This window comes from Chrysoperla carnea, assembly GCF_905475395.1.
Source record: "Chrysoperla carnea chromosome X unlocalized genomic scaffold, inChrCarn1.1 SUPER_X_unloc_53, whole genome shotgun sequence".
Classification (NCBI taxonomy): domain Eukaryota; kingdom Metazoa; phylum Arthropoda; class Insecta; order Neuroptera; family Chrysopidae; genus Chrysoperla; species Chrysoperla carnea.
The window spans coordinates 10001-17500 of record NW_025408182.1 but is presented as its reverse complement, the minus strand read 5'-3'; the positions used below and the strand labels follow the sequence as shown (position 1 = coordinate 17500).

General features: G+C 28.1%; 3 non-coding genes across 3 annotated transcripts in view; all 3 read left to right on the top strand.

The window, feature by feature from the left end:
* The first annotated feature begins 3219 nt into the window (after positions 1–3219).
* Positions 3220–5376, top strand: LOC123304452. Its single transcript, XR_006536472.1, has one exon. It is a non-coding gene; the product is annotated as a small subunit ribosomal RNA (ribosomal RNA).
* A 953-nt stretch (positions 5377–6329) lies between these two features.
* On the top strand, positions 6330–6484 carry LOC123304449. Its single transcript, XR_006536469.1, has one exon. It is a non-coding gene; the product is annotated as a 5.8S ribosomal RNA (ribosomal RNA).
* A 635-nt stretch (positions 6485–7119) lies between these two features.
* The window catches only part of LOC123304446, a 4577-nt gene continuing 4196 nt past the window's right edge, over positions 7120–7500 (top strand). The window contains exon 1 of the ribosomal RNA XR_006536466.1: positions 7120–7500. This exon is cut by the window's right edge and continues 4196 nt beyond it. This is a non-coding gene — a ribosomal RNA (large subunit ribosomal RNA).

Genomic DNA, 7500 nt, shown 5'->3' with positions numbered 1-7500 from the left:
CCCTAAAATTTTTTAATGAATCCCGAAAAATTCTATATATTTTACCTTTATATAGTATTTAGGACTATTTAAAAGGATAAAATTTTTTTCGAAAATCTACATATGTATCACATGTATTATACCGGTACCCTGTCGCAATATAACATGTACGATTTGTATATAAAATAAAATGAAATTTTTTCCCTAAAATTTTTTAATGAATCCCGAAAAATTCTATATATTTTACCTTTATATAGTATTTAGGACTATTTAAAAGGATAAAATTTTTTTCGAAAATCTACATATGTATCACATGTATTATACCGGTACCCTGTCGCAATATAACATGTACGATTTGTATATAAAATAAAATGAAATTTTTTCCCTAAAATTTTTTAATGAATCCCGAAAAATTCTATATATTTCACCTTTATATAGTATTTAGGACTATTTAAAAGGATAAAATTTTTTCGAAAATCTACATATGTATCACATGTATTATACCGGTACCCTGTCGCAATATAACATGTACGATTTGTATATAAAATAAAATGAAATTTTTTCCCTAAAATTTTTTAATGAATCCCGAAAAATTCTATATATTTTACCTTTATATAGTATTTAGGACCATTTAAAAGGATAAAAATTTTTTCGAAAATCTACATATGTATCACATGTATTATACCGGTACCCTGTCGCAATATAACATGTACGATTTGTATATAAAAAAAAAATATACATTTTTTTCTAAAAATTTGCATTAATTCCAAAAATTTTTTAATAATTTATTATAATTATTAATGTTTATTGAATAATTTATTATAATGCATAAATTTCATTTAATAAAATATGATAAAAGCAAAAAAAAATTTTTTTGGTCCCAAAATAAAAATTTTTAGCTGAAAAAAATTTTTTTTTTAAAATTTTTTTCTTTAAATTTTGATTATTCTGTAAAGTTTATGATGTTTAAAGCCATTTTAAACATTATCATATTTTGAGTTTGAAGCACCGGGTGTAATGTCTTTAATATATATGATGGATAGTGCGTGTAAGTTAATGAGATGAATGTATATCTATGTATAACAGTGTATTAGTGGTATTACGTTCAGCAGTCTCACACATATGATATAGTATGGTATAGTATAAGTTGTTTATTTTTCATACTGTCCGTGTATCATTCAACAAAGGTGGTGTAGAGTTGTATATGGCTTGGTATGACGTTGTTGCAATTCTATGGACACTATGATATTACGGATGCACAGATAGAGGAATAACACTTATCGTATATGTATCATTTATGTATGTTGACTGTGTAATGAATACTAAATATAATAAAATAATACACTTTTTAATAGAATAACATTTGTTTCATGTTTTAGTATGATATTAAATGGTATAGAATAGGTTGTTTATTTTTCATACTGTCCGTGTATCATTCAACAAAGGTGGTGTAGAGTTGTATATGGCTTGGTATGACGTCGTTGCAATTCTATGGACACTATGATATTACGGAATAACAGAAAGAGGAATAAAACTTATTGTATATGTATCATTTATAACGTACTTTTATGTTGACAAGAATGAATGTATATCTATATGAAATAGTGTATTTTGTGGTATTATGTTCAACAGTCTTACATATATGATATAGTATGATATAGTATAATTTGTTTATTTTTCATACTCTAAGTGTATCATTCAACAAAGGTGGTGTAGAGTTGTATATGGCTTGGTATGACGTCGTTGCAATTCTATGGACACCATGATATCACGAAAAAACAGAAAGAAAAATAACAATTATCGTATATGTATCATCTATATTATTATTGTATTTTGACTATGTAATGAATGCCAAATTTAAAAATATACACTTTCTTAATAGAATAACATTTATTTTAGTATAATATAAAATGATATTGAATATGTTGTTTAATTTTCATACTGTTCGTGTATCATTCAACAAAGGTGGTGTAGGTATGTATATGGCTTGGTATGACGCTTTTGCATGTCTATGGACACCATGATATTACGAAAAAACAGAAAGAAGAATAACACTTTTCAAATATGTATCATTTATATATTTTATTAACATGAACGCAAAATATACAAAATTATATATATATATACTCAAAATATTCTGGATGGTAATCAGTTTGGTTTATTTTGATATTTAATATTGTATTTTGGTTTTTTTGCTAGTAATGTTTCGAATATGTATATGCTGTTATTATTTTTTAGGTGTACATTGTATTAAATTGTTATCAATTATTTAATGTATGTATACAAAATAATAGCAAAAACATTTTCAATTATTATATAAAAATTTTTTTTTTTACACATGCATATTTATTAATATATGAAATTTTATCTCAGTTTTAATAAATATGTATTGAAATGAATAATAATACAATCTTATATATATTGATAATAGTCTGGATGGTAATCAGTTTGGATTATTTTGATATTAAATATTGTATTATTATTTTTGTAAAAAAATTAATGAGAATTTTGTAAAAAAACCTCTATATGTATATCTTTTTATATCAATATTTAAAAAAAAATTTTTTTTTATTAAATTATTGATTATAAATAGAATAACATATAAATTTTTTTGTCAAAGCAAGTTCATGGGTTATAAGTTTTAAACTTTACACTCCCATATGAGCACACAATATTTATATAAAAATTATTTTTATAAATAATATTACATTGACTCACCTCATACCAAGCGAGAATATTAAGTGTTATTATAACGTTTTTTATTTAAAATTAACTTTTTAAATAAAATTAAAAAATAAATGACGCTTTCAATCTAGCGACGAGTATGAGAAAATGTTTGAAATATTTTAAGACCCATTTGGTGATGGTCTGACAAAAATCATAATTATTTTTTTTTTTTTTTATTCAATAATATTTATTATGAATAACATGTTATATATTTCTTTTTGTAAAAGCAAAAAAATTATATAAATGACATAATAAAATATATATTTGAAAAAAAAAAAAATTAATAATAATATATATATCTCATATGTTTTTTCTATTAATTTTAAAACAATAGAGATATAAAAAAAAAAAAATTTATATCAGTAATGGGTGAGACCATCTGATATTTAAAATGAAATTGTAATAATATTATTATATATTAATAATTATTGTATGAAAATTTTTTTTCTTATAATAAGAAAACAAAAATATCATGTATATTATTATATATTTAATATTATAAATACAAATAGTTCCCTGGTTGATCCTGCCAGTAGTCATATGCTTGTCTCAAAGATTAAGCCATGCATGTCTCAGTACAAGCCAAATTAAGGTGAAACCGCGAAAGGCTCATTATATCAGTTATGGTTCCTTAGATCGTACCCACATTTACTTGGATAACTGTGGTAATTCTAGAGCTAATACATGCAAACAGAGTTCCGACCAGAGATGGAAGGAATGCTTTTATTAGATCAAAACCAATCGGTGTAAATTTTAATTTGCATCGTTTAATTTGGTGACTCTGAATAACTTTAAGCTGATCGCACGGTCTCGTACCGGCGACGCATCTTTCAAATGTCTGCCTTATCAACTGTCGATGGTAGGTTCTGCGCCTACCATGGTTGTAACGGGTAACGGGGAATCAGGGTTCGATTCCGGAGAGGGAGCCTGAGAAACGGCTACCACATCCAAGGAAGGCAGCAGGCGCGCAAATTACCCACTCCCGGCACGGGGAGGTAGTGACGAAAAATAACGATACGGGACTCATCCGAGGCCCCGTAATCGGAATGAGTACACTTTAAATCCTTTAACGAGGATCCATTGGAGGGCAAGTCTGGTGCCAGCAGCCGCGGTAATTCCAGCTCCAATAGCGTATATTAAAGTTGTTGCGGTTAAAAAGCTCGTAGTCGAATCTGTGTCCTACACTGTTGGTTCAATGCTCGCATTGTTTAACTAGCATGTTATGTGGGACGTCCTACCGGTGGGTGGTACAGATTATGTATAAAGTATATTTTAGTGTTATTATTTATTTAATGCATTATATATATTTTTATTATGTAATTTGTCGTAAGTGTTTAACCGTTAAGAGCGGTGGCAGCCCCCAATTGCAATCCCGTCGCGGTGCTCTTAATTGAGTGTCGAGGTGGGCCGGTACGTTTACTTTGAACAAATTAGAGTGCTTAAGGCAGGCTCAAATTTTGCCTGAATATTGTGTGCATGGAATAATGGAATAGGACCTCGGTTCTATTTTGTTGGTTTTCGGAACTCCGAGGTAATGATTAATACGGACAGATGGGGGCATTCGTATTGCGACGTTAGAGGTGAAATTCTTGGATCGTCGCAAGACGGACAGAAGCGAAAGCATTTGCCAAAAATGTTTTGATTGATCAAGAACGAAAGTTAGAGGTTCGAAGGCGATCAGATACCGCCCTAGTTCTAACCATAAACGATGCCAGCTAGCGATCCGCCGAAGTTCCTCCGATGACTCGGCGGGCAGCTTCCGGGAAACCAAAGCTTTTGGGTTCCGGGGGAAGTATGGTTGCAAAGCTGAAACTTAAAGGAATTGACGGAAGGGCACCACCAGGAGTGGAGCCTGCGGCTTAATTTGACTCAACACGGGAAACCTCACCAGGCCCGGACACCGGAAGGATTGACAGATTGAGAGCTCTTTCTTGATTCGGTGGGTGGTGGTGCATGGCCGTTCTTAGTTGGTGGAGCGATTTGTCTGGTTAATTCCGATAACGAACGAGACTCTAGCCTGCTAAATAGACGTACTTTACCGGCATCTCAAGGCCCATCGGCTGTTTGTTTCCCATTTCATTCATTTTCATGTGTGTTATGTATTGTATTTATATATGCATGTATTTTTGAGATTTAACGATCAAGATTATATTTTGTATATATTGTGCTTTATGTTGCATATGTTATGGTGTATGGGTACGCAGTTTTTTGATGTGGTTTTTACTGCCGGCGTACAAATAATTCTTCTTAGAGGGACAGGCGGCATTCTAGCCGCACGAGATTGAGCAATAACAGGTCTGTGATGCCCTTAGATGTTCTGGGCCGCACGCGCGCTACACTGAAGGAATCAGCGTGTCCTCCCAGGCCGAAAGGTCCGGGTAACCCGCTGAACCTCCTTCGTGCTAGGGATTGGGGCTTGCAATTGTTCCCCGATGAACGAGGAATTCCCAGTAAGCGCGAGTCATAAGCTCGCGTTGATTACGTCCCTGCCCTTTGTACACACCGCCCGTCGCTACTACCGATTGAATGATTTAGTGAGGTCTTCGGACTGGTACGCGGCAATATTTCTGATATTGCCGATGTTGCTGGGAAGATGACCAAACTTGATCATTTAGAGGAAGTAAAAGTCGTAACAAGGTTTCCGTAGGTGAACCTGCGGAAGGATCATTAACGATATATATAAAATATATTTATTTATATTTTTTGTATTGTTTTTAAATATTCCAAAAAATAAAAATATTATTGATAAGAAATATTTTTTTTAACAAAATAACATATTAATATGTAATTTTCTCAAAATATATAATAGTAATTATGTGTTAAAAGAGATTTATTTTGGTTATGATATCATATTAAAGTAATACGCCAAACTTTTTTTATACACATAATATATCTATACATATAATATAGAGAATATTATATAAATATTAATAATATATTTGTTACATATAAAATATTTTTATATTCAATATTATTATTATTATTAAACAATAATTATTAATAAAATCTATAAATAATTTCTCTTATAAAAAAGTGAAATTAAAAATAGAATATATTGAAATTATTTGTTTATATGTATATAATCTCTATTAAGAAAAATAAAATAAGATTATAATTGATATAATCTATATTTTTATTTTTCTATGTTATATAATAAAAATAAAGAAAACACAAGATAAAATTTTTTTAAAGAATAAAATTTATTTCAAATTTAAATTTCTTTATGTTTTGTCTTGATATTTCTTTTTTTTTATTAAAAGTTATTATGTTAAAAAACAAACCCATTTGTTTTGTACCATATTAATATTATATATATTTTTATGTAGAAAATAATTTATAAAAAAAAAATAAATACATTTCTATAAAATATACCAAATATTAATTATTATATCTAGCTAGCACTAACAAAAATATCAAAAATGTTATGTATATATTTATTAATACCATAATATCTTTAATTTATATATATATATATTTAAAATAAAATATATAATTTATATTCTAGAAAAATTTTTTTATTTTAAAAGAATTTATAAAGATATATAAATTAATAATTTTATTTTTTATATTAAAAATAAAGATTATTATTAATAATAATACTTACATTTAAAATTTAAAAAGATTACCCTGGACGGTGGATCACTTGGCTCGTGGGTCGATGAAGAACGCAGCTAATTGCGCGTCAACTTGTGAACTGCAGGACACATGAACATTGACATTTCGAACGCACATTGCGGTCCTTGGATACTGTTCCCGGACCACATCTGGCTGAGGGTCGTATACATTATATTAATATAATAAAAGATTATTTTACATAAAATTTTTTTTATGAAAAAGAAATTTATCAATAATTAAAAAAGAAAATTTATTTTTTCATATTTAATTAAATTGATAAATAAAATTTTTATAAAAGAAATGTAAAATTATTTATATATGAATGTTTTACGCCAAATATAAGAAAAAAATAAATATAAAATGTTTTTAATAGCATTTAAAATTTATATATTTTTTATTATTTGTCGACATTTTTAAATTAATATATCAATATTATTTTTTATCATTTATATATAATATTATAAAACTTTATGTTAATAATAATATTAATAATAAATGATATTAATAATATATTTTTAAAATATTAAATAAAGAAGAATAAACAAAAATATTATATATTAATATTTTGTTATGGAATATTTTATTTGTAATAAAATTTTCAATATACTCGAAAAAAATTAATATATATAATTATTTATTTTTTATTTTCTTCTCTTTAGATAAATATAAAAATAATATTATATAATAATATTAAAAAAATTTGAGTATGAATAATTAAGAAAATTGTTTACTTATAAAATATAACAAAAACATAATATATAAAAAAAATTTTTGTTTTAATACTTCTAAAAACTTTTACGACCTCAGAGTAGGTGAGATTACCCGCTGAATTTAAGCATATTATTAAGCGGAGGAAAAGAAACTAACTAGGATTCCCTTAGTAGCGGCGAGCGAACAGGGATAAGCCCAGCACTGAACCCCGTGGCTGATAAACAGACACTTGGGGAATGTAGTGTTTAGGAAGATTCAATATAAACCTATTGTTATATAATACATCCAAGTCCATCTTGAATGGGGCCATATACCCATAGAGGGTGCCAGGCCCGTAGTGATTATTATTGATGATAGGTGAATCTTTCCTTAGAGTCGGGTTGCTTGAGAGTGCAGCTCTAAGTGGGTGGTAAACTCCATCTAAGGCTAAATATTACCACGAGACCGATAGCGAACAAGTACCGTGAG